Consider the following 15855-nt stretch of genomic DNA (forward strand, 5'->3'; position numbering starts at 1 on the left):
GAGCTAATTTAGCCATTTAAATCAGCTGTGTTGGTTCGAGGACACATCTAAAACCTGCAGGGACACCGGCCCTCGTGGACTGAGATTGCCCACCCCTGATCTGGACTCATAAACACTGAAGCCCTGAACAGGAATACAAATCATTTTCTGCCAACTAGCGATATATCAGCAGACTAATGGCTCAGAAAGCTAAAATGAGCCAATCATTTCTGTGTTTAGTTCCCCTGAAATCAGATCTGATATCAGCAGCTCTGAGTTCATCCATCATTATTGTCCAGTGATGAGATTTCTGCTCCGTTTGGTAACAGTCAGCAGGTTTTTCCTGCGTGTGGACGTGAAGAGTCGTACCTGACAGCAGGTAGCAAACAGAGACCATCTTTCCAGCTGGAAGTCTTCACTGAGCTGAACTCATTCAAAATGTTCTGGAGTCAAAACAGGAAACAGTCCAAATGTGTGTCTTCACTCTGACTCTGGATCAGATCTCAGTGACAGACTGTGGACATTATGGAAGCCTAAATGTGACGCCATCTTCCTCCTTCATCTGCAGATTAAAGCCAAACAAAGATTCTCATTAAAAGTCTGCAGGTCTGAGAGAGACTCAATCGTTGTGTCATGTCAAACACAGTAAGAGGAGCTGAAGCACAGATGTGAAGAGCAGATTCATCAGATTATGACCTCACTCTGTTTTGTCTTCATATACATTCAGTCTGTGTTTATAATGCAAATTTTCTGCTGTTATAATAACACATTTTATATTTTCTATCATCACAGACTGACTCAGTGTCGACTCTCAGAGACTGACTGTGAAGTTGTGGCCTCAGCTCTGAAGTCCAACCCCTCCCATCTGACAGAGCTGGACATGAGTGAGAACAAGCTGCAGGATTCAGCAGTGAAGCTTCTGTGTGCTGGACTGGAGAGTCCAAACTGTCGACTGCAGACTCTGAGGTGAGTTCACTGACTGCAGCTGTTATTGTTTTTCTGTATTTCAGATATTTGAATGATGTTTGAAACTGTGTGTCTGAAGACAAATGTGAAGAAGTTTGAGTGCTTTCAGAAATGTTGTCTTTCCAAACAACTGAACGACAGTTTTTCCTTTTGGCTCCAAACAGAAGTGACAGACTTGAGCAGGGTTCATTTAAAGGCTGACAGAAGTAGAGTGGTGACGGGGAGATGTTTGACAGGACAGTTCAGTGAAGATGAAGTCAGTACTGATGAGGCTGCAGAGTGTCTGAGGGATGTGAATGAGGCGGTTGGAGATCTGATGATAGCAGATAAAAACAGGCTGCAGAGACTTTGAGCTTGTGTGGAAACAGAGAGAGAAAAAGAAAGACATGAATTATTGCAAAGCTAACAAAGGTGAAGTTAGGAGCTGTGATGAGGTTCATGGTATCAGAAGCTGATCTGGCTGCTACAGAGATGACCCACACAGCTGCTGTGGTGAGGTGTGTGTTCAAGCAGAGGAACACAGAGCAGCCGAACACAGGCCCAAACAGTTTTAAAATGAATGGATTAACCCTAACCTGAGAAACATGTTACGCCCCGGCTCTGCTAGGCGACAGGGGAGGTAAGATGAATGAGCCCAGAGACAGGAAGATCAGATAAAAAAGAAAAACAAAAGGTTTATTATCACAACTGAAAACCGTTACTGAAACAACTCACTGGGCAATGAGGTGATTTAAACAAACAAAAAAACTTATCTATGGAGATCGACAGACCACGTGACTTTCACGCGTTGCTTTGTGGGTACCCGTGGCAACAAAATCAAGCCACTGCATCAAGCGCTAGCATTTCCAGCACCGGTAATCATTAATTCTGTGGTTTTAATCCCTACTTGCATTTTATTTGCCCCAAAAACAGTTCTGTACAAAACGACGGAGAACACAGCAGGTCCATACAAAGACAGAGTTGACGAAAAGGCAAAAAAAGTAAGAGGAAAAAATCAAAGGAGTGAAAGGGTCAGACCCATACAAGCGTACAGAGTGGAGTAAGGACGTCAGCGTGCTGCCCAACTTTCATCACGGACATATTTATTATTATATGGCCCTAAGTGTGAGTGCATACACTCACAAGATGTTTAGTAACGTCAGATCCCTGCAACAAGCCCAGCTCCAGTTTACTTTGGTGATTTGGACTATTCCATTTCACAGCTGTTGGTTTTTCCTTTATCTCCTGTACAGGCCAACGCATCTATTTGTTGTTTCAGGTTGTAGTATTACACAACATTTATAGATCTAATAGAAATAAAATAAGTGTTTTTATTGTCTTTATTTGTAACTGGCATTATTGTTTCATTCTATTACAGAATCTTACAAGAAAGAGGCAACATTGTATTCGATTCGATATATGCTTTATTAGCTGCTTCGGTAAAAAACAAATCAACAATGAAAAAAAATAAAAACAACATTGCAAAACAACATACTGGAAAACAGTTATTCATCACTTGATTGCTTCAATACAACACTTGGGCACATATATGCGGGACTTTTCGTGGCTGTTTTGATATTGCTCTCTTTCTTAACTGATCAAATCTGGCTGTGGTAGCAGCTTTAAACTCGGCCTCACCCAGGTTGATAGAGGTGCCCAGTCTGGATCGCATTCCTGCATTTTGTAGGCTGGTTTTCCTACAAAACACAACAAACATTAGCTCGCAAAGCCACAGTGAACAAAGCAGCATAGCACAACAAATTCAATTCTAATCAATGTAAGACTTATTTGTAGCCTACATCACTAATAATCTCACAGGCATCAACTCAAAAACAAAGGTTCAAAAGGCAGCAGTACAAAGGCAGAGGCAGGAGGGACAGTGTACACCAGGGTCTCAAACTCATGGGCCATTTATGCCCACGTCACCTCTACTTGGCCCTGCATATTGATATGAAGAAAAATATTTTTTTAATTATTATACGAAAAATGATTTAATACGACGGCAGAGTGTTACAGGCATGGCCCTTTAGGAATGTAGCCTCATGGGCGGTGTAGTCCTTGCTGCAGGCAGAACGTTTGGGACCGCCCCTCCCGCTGTGTGTGTGTGAGCGTGAGGGAGGGAGAAAAAGGGGAAAAGTGCGAGGTGCTACCGAGCAGAAACGGGAGATGGAAGCATGTAATTATAATAATAACCACTGCAGCCAAAAAGAGTGCTTGATGAGCCCAGTAAGCTATTAAGACTCGACTGTACGCTGTGTTCGTGTTTTCCTCCGAAACAATAAAGTTCTGCTGGAGCAGCCTTTCAACGCCTCTTTCTGTCTCTCGCTAGCAAGGTTGACCCAGACAGTAAAGCTAGTTCCGGCTACGAGCCCGACACGGAACCCAAAGTATTATCCAGAGGTCTCCTTACCACGGTTCGGAGCCGCGGACCTGGCTGAGGTAACAAGAGAGTGCAAACATGTTGAGGGCTGTGTTAGTTCAGTGAGAGATTTATTTGGAAAGAAAACAGTTTTTAACTTGCAGTCAAAAACTAATGTGTACGCTTATGCCTGCATTTTTATTTTGTTAAATACAAACAAAATTATAGCAAAAGTGCTGCCACGAGTCTGGCCAGAAAGAGCTGTTTATTTGGTAGTTCAATGAATGGCTTCAGATAGTAAGAGTGAGAAAAGAAATACGTTCTTGTTTGCAGTTTTGTCTTGTTACACAATATTTTTAATAAAACAAACAAAACACTACATTTTAGGAAATATTAGTTGGGGTTTTCGTGTTTGTACTACTTGGACACTAAAGTGTCCTCCAATGAGATGACGGTGCCAGAAGTGGCCCGCGGCTCATTTGAGTTTGAGACCCCTGCTCTAGAGAAAGAAAACTAGTCTCACCCTCTCTCCTAGTATGTAGGGTCAGCAAGAGCAATCACACAAAATGACAAAGGTCACAAGAAGATGCCAAGAAAAAATAAACTTAGCAACACGCACAATGCAAACAATTCCTTGTTTATCTTCTAAAAATGTTTGGGAACTGTAATAAAAAGAACCATGTGTCTTCTGCAGACATTACCAATAAGTTTGATGTGTCACATGGCCCTCTTCCTATTGGAAAAACAAAAAATGTATCCAAGATGGCCGACTTCTAAATGGCCACCATGGTCACCACCCATCTTGAGGAGTTTGCCCCCTCACATATACTAATGTGCCACAAACAGGACTTTAATATCACCAACCATTCCCATTTTATTACGATGTATCCATATAAATGGCCCACCCTGTAGATCAAGAGTATACAACCCCACAGTGATACCATATCAATATCGAGTCAGTCTGATTTTGCCTTTCAAATTAATAGCACTTTCAAATTGCCCATATCTGACTTACTCTTGGAACTATTTAGATCAACAGTATACAACCCCACAGTGATACCATATCAATATCAAGTCGGTCTGATTCTGCTTTCCAAAATAAAAGCCTTTTCAAATTGCCCATATCTGACTTACTCTTGGAACTATTTAGATCAACAGTATACAACCCCAAAGTGATACTATATCAATATCAGGTCGGTCTGATTCTGCCTTCCAAAATGACTCACTCATTTAACAATTTCAAAATGCTCTTAAATTGAAATTTGATGTTTCCACAGGATGTTAGATCAATAGTATCCAACCCCACAGTGATACCATATCAATATCAAGTCAGGCTGATTTCGTCTTTCAAAGTAACAAAATTATCTTGAGCAGCATGTACTGAAGGTTAGAGTCGTGACTCCAGGGCCTAGTTTGAGTCTGCCCAAGACCATTTCCTGTGCGTCTATATCCCCACTTCTCCCTCCCTTCCTGTCTTCTCTGTCCTATACCGTGAAGACAAAAGGCCTCAAGTTGTGAAAACTCTTCCCCTTCATCATCTTCCAAATCATCTCTCTCATCTAAAATCAACAGTGAGTAGAGAATCTTTTCACAATCTTGAATGATAAGGATCCAAGTGGGTGAAGTTTATGTATTTGCTGTGTTCTCCCCAATTTGTAGCTGGGACAGAGTGTGAAAAACTCCCAAAATTACATCGAGTTTAGAAGAAAAACATTGAGTGAAGTGTTTGTTTCATCATCTTTCACAACTCATCCACCAGGTGTCACAAACTGCAGCAGAACAGTACAAAGCACATCTTACTGGATGGCTGCAACAACCAGAGTTTTACCTACCTTTGGTATTTCTTGACAGCATGAGCGTAATATTTACTGAACAGAGTCGTCTTCTGTAATCTTTTCAGATTCAGAACACTGTATTTATTCCCAAGGGTCAATTAGGATACTGACCTTGCCAACCGTACATACACTACACACACATCACATTGGGGGGACAGGTCAGGCTAGGTAGCTGGCCGGTCAGCAGCTGAGATAGTGTCCTTCGCTCTGCCAGGTGAAGTAAACAGTCTTCCAACCGACCCAGGTGTCCTTGGTTAGGATGGGAAGGAACAGTCTAAACACCGTCTGTTATCAGGATGAGATTTGTTATGTTCAGCTCCAGCCTTGAGACCACAGCTGGTGCCGGTATGTTAGCCGCATGAAATGATAATAATAATAATAATAATAATAATAATAATGATAACTTTATTTATAGAGCACTTTCAAACAAAGTGCTGTACAACTATTTAAAACTAAAAAGATAAGTAAAATAAAAGCGATACATAGCAATACAGGTAAAAGACACAATACAAGTTAAAAACAGTAAAAATTTAAAAACTAAAAGCAATAAAATTAAGACATGTAAGATAGGGTGAACAAATGTGTCTTCAGCTTAGTTTTAAAAACCTCCACAGAGCATGCCTGCCGAATATCTTGAGGGAGGTTGTTCCACAGAAACGGGCACGAAAAAAGAAAAAGCACGCTCTCCAATTGTCTTTTTTCTGGCTCTAGGAACCTTTAGAAGGCCAGAGTCCTGGGATCGGAGAGCACGGGATGGAACATAAAGATGTAAAAGGTCGTAGAGGTATGTAGGTGCCAATCCGTTTAAAGCCTTGTAGGTGAGCAGCAGGACCTTAAAATCTGCTCGAACCTGACAAGGTAGCCAATGCAGAGAGTTCAGTACAGGGCTAATGTGCTCAAATTTCCCAGTCCTTGTTAAAATGCGAGCAGCTGCATTTTGCACCATCTGTAGACCTCTTAAACTTTTCTTTGGTAGTCCAGAAAGAAGAGCATTACAATAATCAATACGTGAAGACACAAATGCATGGACAAGAACCTCTGCAGTGTCGCTTGACAAAACTTGTCTGATTCTGGCTATGTTCCTCAAATGATAAAAGGCGGTCTTTGTTATCTCTTTTACATGAGACTCGAAAGAGAGCACCATGTCGAACCACACGCCCAAGTTTTTTACCTTGTCCCTGCAATTTATGACACTGTCATCAATTCTCAAGATGAAATTTTGGAACAAGTGCTGAAATTTGTGTGGCCCAATGACCATCAACTCTGTTTTATCAGTATTTAGGAGCAAGAAATTATCCGATAACCAGCCCTTAATTGCAGATAGACAAGATTCTAGTTTAGAGACTTCAGCACAATTTCCAGTGGTTAAAGGAACATAAAGCTGCAGGTCATCAGCGTAACAATGAAAGGTTACATTAAAAGAACGTAAAAGAACACCAAGAGGCAGCAGGTACATAGAAAACAGCAATGGTCCAAGTACAGAGCCCTGAGGGACCCCGTGCCTCACTGCGCAGGTCTCGGAGAGATCATTTTTAAAACTAACAGTCTGAGACCTCCCAGACAGGTAAGATCTCAGCCACGATAAAACATTTCCTGTTATTCCAATAAAATGTTCAAGCCTGTCCAATAAAATGCAGTGATCCACAGTGTCAAACGGAGCACTTAGATCCAGCAGTAATAAAACTGAAGTGAGATCGTTGTCTGCATTTACCAGCAGATCATTTACCACTTTTACTAAATGTTACGGCCCTAGCAGGGCCTTCTCCTGAAGGTGCCTGTGTGGGCGGGTCCTTCAATCTCTTTTGCCTGAGGTGCCACCTTTTCTCCTTTACACACCTGACTCGCATCAGTAATTATAGGGATTTAAGCCCAGGCAAAGGTGAGCTCTGGGCCAGAGTACCATTAGTGTGGTTTGCAGCTTGTGAGCTGTGCGTTTGTGGTTTGCAGCTAGTGAGCTGCTCTTTTTGACTTACTTTTATTTTATTGACCAACACTTGAGTTTTGTTTGTTTTCCTTAAATGGTGATAGCGGCTCGTCCGTCTCTTTTAGTTGAGCTACTTTAATAAAACTCTTTAATTTAACCCTTTTGCCTCCTTGACTCCTTTTTCTGACCCGGACACTTTTTGTTACTTCCCCCTCACCGCCTAGACCTCTCAGGGGAACGTAACAAGTGGGGGCTCGTCCGGGATAGTTGAAAAGGGAGTTTTGAGTTGGAATTGGTTTTTGATTATCTTGCTTTTTGTCACCTTTAGAGATTCTCAACTTCCCAGTTAAGTTAGGTTAGGTGAGTGTCCAGCTGAGCTTTTTAAGTTCTTCCTTCGGGCACTCTTTTTATTTTGCCTTTCTTATTTTTGGAGTAATCCTGGGTGGGGATTAGTTCCCTGTTGGGGGTAGGCAATTCAGTGCTCCAGTTGCTGAAGTTTTGCCTTTAAAGTTGCCTCGAGCCCAGCACGCTCCAGAAGATAGGTAGGTATAGTTTGGTGTGCTTAGGAACTGGGTAAGTTGTGTTTGTTTAACGTGTATGCAGTAAGAGGTAAGTTGGTCAGTTTAAGTAAGTGGTGTAGTTTTCTGTTAATTGTTCAGTTGTCTCTGAGTTGGCAGAGGGGTGTGGTGGTGTCCTAATTAGGGTGTGTTTGCTGAGCCTTCTCCGCCCCCAAAATGGACGACACAGCTATTAGTGCACAGGTGTCTAGAGGCTCGTTTGTGAGCAATAACATCCACCTGGTTCCCATTTTCTGTGAATCCAGTGTTGAGAGTTTCTTCAGTGTATTTGAACGCATAGCAACTACACTGCAGTGGCCTCAAGACCTGTGGGGGGTGATGTTGCTGTGTAAATTCACAGGTAAGGCTCAGGAAGCTTGTTCCAGTCTGTCTAGGGACGACTGCCTAGTTTATGAAAAGATTAAAAGTGCCGTCCTCCAAGCCTATGAACTTGTACCTGAAGCCTATAGGCAGCATTTTCGAGGTTTGGAGTTGGCACATGGTCAGTCCTACCTTGACTTTGCTAGGGAGAAGGCAAAGCTTTTTGATAGGTGGTGTTCTGCGAGCCAGGTTAACAATTTGGGGTTGTTACGTGAGCTTGTGCTGGTGGAGGACTTTAAGAATGCAGTGCCTGAGTGTATTGCTCTTCATTTGAGTGAACAGAGGGTTTCCACTTTACAGCAAGCTGCCATACTGGCAGATGAATTTAAGCTAACACATAAAACAAAAGCTGTAGGACATGATATCCCTCTGTGCCATAGTACATCTTGGAGAGGTAAGAGTGGGCCAGCTAACAAGGCTGAAAAAGTTGTGGTTTCGAGACCCAAAATAAAGCTTTGTTTCTTCTGCCACAAACCTGGACACCTCGTTGCTAACTGTTTGAAGTTGATACTCAAACAGAAAGCCCACTCAAAGCAAAAAGGGCCTGCTTTGAGAAAGGTCAGTCGTAGTTCTCAAACCGACAAGGTTGCCAGGCCTACTAAAAGGCTAAACTTGGAGCACAATTGCTCAGTAGCGACCTGTGGTCAGTGTAAGAGGTCAACTAGCCCCAGGCTAATGCTGTTTGACAATTTCCCAAGTCCTCAAAATGGCCTACAGGGGGACAAGTCATGTATAGCACCACCACTCAGATCTGCACCCCTGGCTAACAAACATGCCTGTACCCCTGACCTGAGGAATCGTCTGCGGAGTGTTTCTGTAAGGCCCACTAGCAGCCTGCTGGGTTCGCCCCATGTAATGGTCCAAAGCCCTGGCTATCACATGGGACACTGTTTCGAGGGTCTGGGGCCACTCTCTGGCAATGTTGTGAACCCACTGAGATGGGGTTGGCAGCTTCCGCAGGAAATGCCTAACCGTTCCTATGGGGTTTGGTCGGTGGAAAACCTACAGTTTTGGTGGTGCAACGGTTATGGACTTTATTGTTTTGGTTATTGCAATACGTAGAACTATTTGACAAACCACGGGTTTGTATTTATGGGAGGGGGTGTTACGGCCCTAGCAGGGCCTCCTCCTGAAGGTGCCTGTGTGGGTGTGTCCTACAATCTCCACCTCTTTTCTTTTACACAGCTGACTCTCGTCAGTAATTAAAAGTATTTAAGCTCAGGGAAAGGTGAGCTCTGGGCCTGAGTGCCATGTGAGTGGTTACAGCTAGTGAGCTGAGTGTTTGTGGTGTTTGCAGCTAGTGAGCTGTGTTTTTGTGGTTTTCAGCTAGTGAGCTGCGTGACCGTATTTGCAGCTAGTGAGCTGCTCTCTCTTTTTTGACTTACTTTTATTTTATTGACCAACACTTGAGTTTTGTTTGTTTTCCTTAAATGGTGATAGCTGCTTGTCCGTCTCTTTTAGTTGAGCTACTTTAATAAAGCTATTTAATTTAACCCTTTTGCCTCCTTGACTCCTTTTTCTGACCCGGACACTTTTTGTTACTTCCCCCTCACCGCCTAGACCTCTCAGGGGAACGTAACACTAAAGCTGTTTCTGTGGAGTGATTTGGTCTAAAAGCAGACTGAAATGGTTCAAACAGATTGCTTGTTGACAAATGCTCAGTGAGCTGCTTAAAAACCACTTTTTCAAAGACTTTAGATAAAAAAAGACAGATGTGAGATGGGTCTATAGTTTGCGACCATGTCGACATCCAGTCCAGGCTTTTTCAAGATTGGCACTACCACAGCTGATTTAAAACATTCAGGGAAGACTCCGGTCGTCAATGAAGTATTTAAAAGAAACAGAATGTAGGGTCCTAATACTGACCACAGTTCCTTTATAGCCCAGGCTGGTAGAGGATCCAAAGAACAGGTTGTACATCGAGCTGCTTTTACAACCTTAGTTAATCCAGACAGAGAAATAACCTTGAAGTCAGAGAACAGTTTATCAGCACCAGCAGGCAAAGCAGCCGGATAGTCTAATGAACAGCTTGAGGAGGGAGTAATCTGATTCCTAAGTGTTTCAGCCCTGTCACACCACACCAGTCTATTAATTAACGAAAGACCAAGACAGACTTTTAATTCATTTGAAAGCCTGATGCTTAGCCTCGTCCACCCCAGCTGTAAAACTCAGAAACCAGCCTTACTTGTTATCATCTATCGTCCACCTGGGCCTTACACAGAGTTTCTCTCTGATTTCTCAGACTTTTTATCTGATTTAGTGCTCAGCTCAGATAAAATAATTATTGTGGGTGATTTTAACATCCATGTAGATGCTAAAAATGACAGCCTCAACATGGCATTTAATCTGTTATTAGACTCAATTGGCTTCTCTCAAAATGTAAAAGAACCCACCCACCACTTTAATCACACTCTAGATCTTGTTTTAACATATGGCATAGAAACTGAACATTTAACAGTGTTTCCTGAAAACCCTCTGCTGTCTGATCATTTCCTGATAACATTTACAATAATTGATTACACAGCAGTGGAGAGTAGACTTTATCAAAGTAGATGTCTTTCTGAAAGTGCTGTAACTAAGTTTAAGAATATAATCCACCCACTGTTATCATCTTCAATGCCCTGTACCAACATAGAGCAGAGCAGCTATCTGAACGCTACTCCAACAGAGGTCGATTATCTTGTTAATAATTTTACCTCCTCACTACGTACGACTCTGGATACTGTAGCTCCTGTGAAAACTAAGGCCTCAAATCAGAAGTACCTGACTCCGTGGTATAATTCTCAAACACGTAGCCTAAAGCAGATAACCCGTAAGCTGGAGAGGAAATGGCGTGTCACAAATTTAGAGGATCATCATTTAGCCTGGAGAAATAGTTTGCTGCTTTATAAGAAAGCCCTCCATAAAGCCAGAACATCTTACTATTCGTCACTGATTGAAGAAAATAAGAACAACCCCAGGTTTCTCTTCAGCACTGTAGCCAGGCTGACAAACAGTCAGAGCTCTACTGAGCCAACAATCCCTTTAACGTTAACTAGTAATGACTTCATGAACTTCTTCACAAATAACATTTTTACCATTAGAGAAAAAATTACCAATAATCATCCCACAGATGTAATATTATCTACAGCTACTTTTAGTACCATCAGTGTTAAGTTAGACTCTTTTTCTCCAATTGATCTTTCTGAGTTAACTTCAATAATTACTTCCTCCAAACCATCAACGTGTCTTTTAGACCCCATTCCTACTAAACTGCTCAAAGAAGTCCTGCCATTAATTAATTCTTCATTCTTAAATATGATCAACCTATCTCTAATAATCGGCTATGTACCACAGGCCTTCAAGGTGGCTGTAGTTAAACCTTTACTTAAAAAGCCATCTCTAGACCCAGCAGTCTTAGCTAATTATAGGCCAATCTCCAACCTTCATTTCATATCAAACATCCTTGAAAGAGTAGTTGTCAAACAGCTAACAGATCATCTGCAGAGGAATGGCTTATTTGAAGAGTTTCAGTCAGGTTTCAGAGCTCATCACAGCACAGAAACAGCTTTAGTGAAGGTTACAAATGATCTTCTTATGGCCTCTGACAGTGGACTCATCTCTGTGCTTGTCCTGCTAGACCTCAGTGCTGCGTTCGATACTGTTGACCATATTATCCTATTAGAACATGCTGTAGGTATTACAGGTACTGCGCTGCAGTGGTTTGTATCATATCTATCTAATAGACTCCAATTTGTTCAAGTAAATGGAGAGTCCTCTTCACACACTAAGGTCAATTATGGTGTTCCACAGGGTTCAGTGCTAGGACCAATTCTGTTTACATTATACATGCTTCCTTTAGGCAGCATCATTAGAAGACATAGCATAAATTTTCACTGCTATGCAGATGACACGCAGCTCTATCTATCCATGAAGCCAGGTAACACACACCAATTAGTTAAACTGCAGGAATGTCTTAAAGACATAAAGACCTGGATGGCCACTAACTTTCTGCTTCTTAATTCAGATAAAACTGAGGTTATTGTACTCGGCCCTGAAAATCTTAGAAATATGGTATCTAAGCAGATTCTTACTCTGGATGGCATTACCTTGGCCTCCAGTAATGCTGTGAGGAACCTTGGAGTCATTTTTGACCAGGACATGTCCTTCAATGCACATATTAAACAAATATGTAAGACTGCTTTCTTCCATTTGCGCAACATCTCTAAAATTAGAAATATCCTGTCTCAGAGTGACGCTGAAAAACTAGTTCATGCATTTATTACTTCCAGGCTGGACTACTGTAATTCTTTATTATCAGGATGTCCTAAAAACTCGCTGAAAAGTCTTCAACTAGTCTAAAATGCTGCAGCAAGAGTCCTGACAGGGACTAGAAAGAGAGAGCATATTTCTCCTGTTTTGGCTTCCCTTCACTGGCTTCCTGTTAAATCCAGAATTGAATTCAAAATCCTGCTCCTCACATACAAGGTCTTAAATAATCAGGCCCCATCTTATCTTAATGACCTTGTAGTACCATATCACCCTATTAGAGCACTTCGCTCTCGCTCTGCAGGCCTACTTGTTGTTCCTAGAGTATTTAAAAGTAGAATGGGAGGCAGAGCCTTCAGTTTTCAGGCCCCTCTTCTGTGGAACCAGCTTCCAGTTTGGATTCGGGAGACAGACACTATCTCTACTTTCAAGATTAGGCTTAAAACTTTCCTTTTGCTAAAGCATATAGTTAGGGCTGGACCAGGTGACCCTGAATCCTCCCTTAGTTATGCTGCAATAGACGTGAGCTGCCGGGATTCCCATGATGCATTGAGTTTTTCCTTTCCAGTCACCTTTCTCACTCACTATGTGTTAATAGACCTCTCTGCATCGAATCATATCTGTTATTAATCTCTGTCTCTCTTCCACAGCATGTCTTTATCCTGTTTTCCTTCTCTCACCCCAACCGGTCACAGCAGATGGCCGCCTCCCTGAGCCTGGTTCTGCCGGAGGTTTCTTCCTGTTAAAAGGGAGTTTTTCCTTCCCACTGTCGCCAAAGTGCTTGCTCATAGGGGGTCATATTATTGTTGGGTTTTTCTCTGTATTTATTATTGTGCTATCTACTGTACAATATAAAGCGCCTTGAGGCGACTTTTGTTGTGATTTGGCGCTATATAAATAAAATTGAATTGAATTGAATTGAACTGTCTCTGAAAAACGTAAGAAAGTCATGAGCTATCAAATTAGAACAGTAGAGAGTTGACTTACTCTCTGTAAGTCGCGACACTGTGTTGAATAAGAGTCTTGAGTTATGTTTATGACTCATGATGAGATTTGAGAAATAATTTGCTTTCGCTGTCGACATTGCTGATTGAAGAGAAGATAATGAGTCCTTCCAAGCCTGGAGAAATACTTCTAGTCTGGAAGATCTCCAGTGACGCTCTGCTTTTCTACAAATTCTTCTCAAGTTCAAGAGCTCCTCATTTAACCAAGGCATAGGGTTCCTTTTTTGACATTTTAACCAGTAATTCAAGAAGTGTATTATTAAGGTTCGCAGTCAAGGTGTCCACACATAACTCCTTGGTAAAAATAGGGTCCAGCACATCAGGTAGATGTAATTTAACTCCAAGCAATGCTTCGGGGCTAATATAACGAGATGATCTGAGGGGCAATTTTTCCCTCTCATAAGCTGGAGATTTAGGGATTAAAATATCAAATAAAATTGCTGAGTGGTCTAAGATAGGTAAAACACAATTTTCAGTCATTGATACATTCAGTCCGTAACCCAAGACAAGGTCTAGGGTGTGGCCCTTACGTGTTGGCCCAGACACAAATTGTGTAAAGTTTAAGGAATCAATTACATTTAAGAAATCTTTGACCAGGGGTTTATCCTCACAACACAGATGAATATTAAAGTCCCCCACTATAAGAATCCTTTCATAGTGAGCGATAAAACATGTCAAGAAGTCTGAAAATTCCGAAATAAACAAGTCATTATATTTAGGTGGACGATAGATGACTATAATTAACCACGGGACAGCTTAAAGTCAGGAGTTGGGACTCAAATGAGGTAAAAACACCAGGACTTTGTTTGTATTTAAAACAGTCTTTGATGACAGAGGCTACCCCGCCTCCCCTCCCAGACAACCTGGGGGAGCTGAAGAAGCTGGCATCGGAGGGGCAAAGTTCCAGCAAGGGTGCCACTTCACCAGTGCGCAGCCATGTCTCCGTTAGGAACATGACGTCCAGCTTATGAGTATCAAAAAAGTCCCGAAGAACATGAATTTTATTTGATACAGATCTTGCATTTAAGAGAGCTAATTTAACTCTCTGTCCATCCGTGGTAGCAGGCAGTAATTGTAGGTTATTTATATTTGCTCCACCTCCCCTCATATCCCATCGGCATGGCGACCAATAAAGCAGCGTCAGGTGAACGCGCTCCGATGACGTCAGGTAAACAGGAAGAAGGCAGTGCTGTTTAAGGCCAAAATAAAGTCCTAAACGGCCAGGGTCGCCGATGGTAAGGACACGCCGCATCCGAGTTCTGACCCGAACACACTTCCCAGAGCGCGCTCGCGCGCATACGTCCCACGCCTCCAGCGCTTCCGTTTGAAGGATTCCAGGGGATCACGGCGATGCAGTTCCTCCGTACCGACGCCAGAGGCGGCGGAGTCCTCCATCGCGCCGCTAACGCTGGGAAGCTTCAGCAGTGAGTCACGGATATTAAGCAGCGTCTGTCGCTCATACGCCAACAAAGAGTGGGTTTTTAAAACTAGCAGGGACACCACTAAGAACACAAAACATAAATATTGCAGAACCGAGAGACGGCGTGCCATGACACCCGGCACCATCTTTCCAAGTTGTAGATGGTGGTTTTCTTTAGTGTGAACAACTGCATGTCAATTTCACAGCTGATCTAACAGTCCGTCGCTCGTCTCTCAATCTCCCGTTGGAGAGCCACGAGCTTCTCCCAGATGTTATCAATTTTGCACTCAAAGATCAAAGTCTGAGTGCGCACGGCAGCATCGAAACAACATCTTATCCGTGCTGCGTTCAATGAGCCCATTTTGAGAAGTCACGACCCGTCCCATTGTTTCAGTCACAGCGGGCAGCCTTGTGGGGGTTTGAACAGCTGATTCCGCTTTCTTTAATCTTTGATAAGCCAGGGCCAAGCCAGCTCAGATCAGCAAGAACCCTTTGCTGCTGTGAATGTCTGTGCTGCCATATTTCAGTATCAGGCTCTAAATGTACAAATGGATCTGAGAAGATTTCCAATCATGTTTCTACTAGATTTGATGCACTTTCGCCTGCAGTGTGAACGCAGCCTTAAATGCCTTTACACATCAGGGTTATCCTGCTGATCCAAGTCCAACACTGAGTTTGTAAAAACATGTTTGTCAATCATTTTGTTTGGTTTCTGAGGAAAATGATTCAGTAACTTCCTGCTAATACACAACATTTCATCATATTTCCTCATAACCCTCTTTTGTTTGACCATTTGATCCCATTTGAATTTCCAATAAAGGATCCACAGAGTTTGGTGACAATAATGACAGTAGATGTTTGTGTGAAAGTGCTGGAAGCAAATGAGTGTGTGATGTTCTTTCAGTGTTGCACTTTGTAGACGCTCCCTGAGCACTGGTCTCACAGCCAGCTGCACATAGAGACCAGTGTTGTTAGTCCAGGTCAGAAGATGACTTGTTGGAATGAAAATGAGCTTGTAGTTTGTCTGCTTTAATAATGTGACTGGAAAAAGGTGTTGGACTTCTAATATGTCCATTTCTTTCACACTTCACCTTTAAAAGTGAAGCCGTGTGGTTCCTGGAAGGAAAAACACGACTTTTTCAAGTCTTTGTTCTGTTTTTTGATAAATGTATGACTTCACTTAGAAGTCATACATTCAGGAGG

The sequence above is a fragment of the Oreochromis aureus genome, linkage group 3 (genome assembly GCF_013358895.1).
Source record: "Oreochromis aureus strain Israel breed Guangdong linkage group 3, ZZ_aureus, whole genome shotgun sequence".
NCBI lineage: Eukaryota > Metazoa > Chordata > Actinopteri > Cichliformes > Cichlidae > Oreochromis > Oreochromis aureus.